General features: G+C 43.5%; 1 protein-coding gene across 1 annotated transcript in view; it reads right to left on the reverse strand.

Annotated features, from left to right (window-relative positions):
- Nucleotides 1-3,328, reverse strand: part of LOC106525019 (sodium-dependent phosphate transport protein 2B-like) — a 31,902-nt gene that overhangs the window by 6,889 nt on the left and 21,685 nt on the right. The gene's annotated exons all lie outside the window — the stretch shown is intronic.

Genomic DNA, 3,328 nt, shown 5'->3' on the forward strand with positions numbered 1-3,328 from the left:
GCACTTAACTATTTAAATCCATTTCTGTAAGATTATCAAAAACTCACCTCTACTACCGTTCTGTTCCAGGTCCAGACCCCAGACCCCTCCCGCACCTGTAAAAATAAAGTCACTTACCTTTTTTATAACTTGTCTCAGTCTCTGTTTGTCTCTGGTACTGCTCACGTTGACCCAAAATCTGTAATCGTAATAGTGCATGGTGCAGCTTACTTGGCATCTGAAAATACTTTTCCTCAAAGGTATTTTTAATCTGACAAGAGCTTCACTGAGTGAGAACTAATGTTGAGAGCTCAGCAGACAGTTAGGTTCCACTTTCACGCTCTGCCATGAGGACATTTGGCTTAAAAACACATCTCAGGGGCATTTCTGGTCCCCAAAAGCGTTTCTAGTCACCACCTGTCGTTTTGCTCCTCAGCATGGCTTCCTAAAAACGCTGCAAGATTTCTCAAACATGCATGAATGAGTCAAAGTAAGGCTTTGGCCATATTTTTTTATGGGAGTATAACATTATGACATGATATAAAACTCAAAAAAGTTGATTAGAAATGATGATTGCCCCTTTAATAAAAAATAAATCTAGGGAGAAAAATATCCAGATTTTTTGTATAACATTAGCACTTTTGCTAAAAATTACWCTGTCAATGCATGTGTTATATTTAGCTATAGAAGGAGGTGAAGTCCCAAAATGAAGTGCTCAGAAAACCACAGAAATTGTAAAAAGTGTGGGGGAACATTTAAACCTCTTTACTTACTAAATTTCTAAAATAAAAGATCAGTTATGACAATATTTATTTAACAAAGACAGAAATACGTGGTCCAAGAATGAAGGTACTCTGTAAGATGATCGGCTGAGTTTTATTGCAACAATAGGAAACACAGAGAACAACCTGCCCTGTCTCTGTATGTCTGCTTCTCTCTGTCACTGTCTCTCCAAACTACTCCACTTTTGAACACTGTTCACTCCACTCGAGAGGCCTCATATGCATATTAACAAACACCATTTTGTCATCTTAGCAAGATTTGATACAAGGTCAATGGAAAACAAAGATAAACACAAGTGATATCTGACTGACTGTTGTTAGCAAATCTTGTTCTAACTTTAACCATTCTACTGTATCTGCAGATGAACAGCATGTCATGAAAACCTAGGTCATTAAAGGATGTCATGAATTACTAGCTTAAACATAAAAGTATTAGTTCTATTACACTCCCCCATCTGATCATTAAATCACCAATTAAATGATGAATAAAACAAAAAAAACTCTTTAATGTATTTAAAAAAAACATGTCAACACAAACCTAAGTATATGCACTTTCTGAAATCCCAACCACAGTAACCCAATTTTTATTCCTCCCACAGTAATTACTAACCCCAAAACATAGTTATCACACAAAAGTCTTTGGATCATGTTGAACACAAACAGGATTGTCAGTTTTGTTATATGGAAGGGTCAGAGGTGGTGGTGGGGCTCTGTGACTCTTTGTAGATCTTGGTTTAGTGCGAGGGGCTGGAAYWMGAGYGTTASSTGGATTTGGACATGGTGTTTGTTTGATATTAATCTCGCCAGGTTCTTTCATGTGGTTAGTAAAATCCAGGAGGGGGCATTCCACTTGCTGTCCTGTTGGGGTCTCAGTGTCCAAGATATCCTCTGTTTGTGATGCTGATTTTGCAGCTTGAAATAACTCCTCTCTCTCTGGTTCTGATTCTGAAGCGGTCTCCTTATCAGTAACTGGCACGCTGTGTTCCACTGATATCTCAGTTTTGTCCAGCTGTCCTTCAGACGTCAGCTGTTGTGGTTTGTTGTGGCTAGAGGTCCCATGATGGTACCTCTAGCACCTSGTCTTCTGTTCCCCATTGCCTGAGACATTCGCTGAGRACATCGTCCGTTYAGGCTTTGTCCTTGATGTATTTATGGATCTTGGATGTTTCATCCTGGACAGTGGCTCTCACACTCACTAGTCCTCTGCCTCCTTCCTTACGGCTGGTGTACAGTCTCAGGGTGCTGGATTTGGGGTGGAACCCTCCATGCATGGTTAGTAGCTTCCGAGTCTTAACATCCGTGGCCTTCATCTCTTCCATTGGCCAGCTAATTATTCTGGCAGTGTATCTGATTAGTGGTAAGGCATAGCTGTTTATTGCACGGATCTTGTTCTTGCCATTGAGCTGGCTTCTCAGGACTTGCCTTATTTGTTGGAGATATTTGGCTGTGGCTCCTTTCCTTGTGACCTCATCGAGGTTGCCATTTGCTTGTGGTATTCCCAGGTACTTGTAGCTGTGCTCTATGTCTGCTATTGTTCCCTCTGGGAGTGAGACCCCTTCTGTGCGGATGACCTTCCCTCTCTTTGTAACCATCCAACCACACTTCTCRAGTCRGAATGACATCCCAATGTCAGTGCTGTAGATCCTGGTGGTGTGGATCAGTGAGTCGATGTCTTACTCGCTCTTGGCGTACAGCTTGATGTCATCKATGTAGAGGAGGTGACTGATTGTGGCCCCATTCTTGAGTCGGTATCCGTAGCCAGTCTTGTTGATGATTTGGCTGAGGGGGTTCAGGCCTATGCAGAACAGCAGTGGGGACAGAGCATCTCCTTGGTATATGCCACATTTGATGGACACTTGTGCAAGTGGTTTGCAGCTGGCTTCAAGGGTGGTTTTCCACAGCCCCATCGAGTTTACAATGAAGGCTCTTAGAGTCCTATTGATGTTGTACATCTCTAAGCGTTCAATGATCCAAGTGTGTGGCATTCAGTCATAGGTTTTCTTGTAATCAGTCCAAGCGGTGCACAGGTTGGTGTGTCGGGTTTTGCAGTCTCGGGCGACTGTGTGGTCTACAAGGAGTTGGTGTTTGGCTCCTCTGCTATTTACGCTGACGCCCTTCTGTGCCATGCTCATGTATTTATCCATGTGCCCGCTTATCTTAGACACTATGATGCCTGACATGAGCTTCCATGTTGTAGAGAGACAGGTTATCGGCRGATAGTTGGATGGGACTGAAACCTTTGAGGGATCCTTCTGGATCAGGATTGTGCGCCCTTCAGTTAACCATTCAGGGTGAGTCCCATTTTGTAGCAGCTGGTTCAGTTGAGCTGCCAGTCGCTCATGGAGGGCAGTGAGTTTCTTTAGCCAGTAGGCAATGATCATGTCAGGCCCTGGCGCTGTCCAGTTTTTCCTACCCGAGACTCTTTCTCGGACATCTGCCACAGTGATGGTTACRGGGGCTTGTTCAGGGAGGTTGCTGTGGTTTTCTCGTAGAGAGGTTAGCCACTGTGCATTGCTGTTGTGGGACGCCTCCCTTTCCCATATGCCTTTCCGGTATTGTTCAGTCTC

Source organism: Austrofundulus limnaeus, unplaced genomic scaffold, assembly GCF_001266775.1.
Source record: "Austrofundulus limnaeus strain Quisiro unplaced genomic scaffold, Austrofundulus_limnaeus-1.0 Scaffold209, whole genome shotgun sequence".
Classification (NCBI taxonomy): Eukaryota; Metazoa; Chordata; class Actinopteri; order Cyprinodontiformes; family Rivulidae; genus Austrofundulus; species Austrofundulus limnaeus.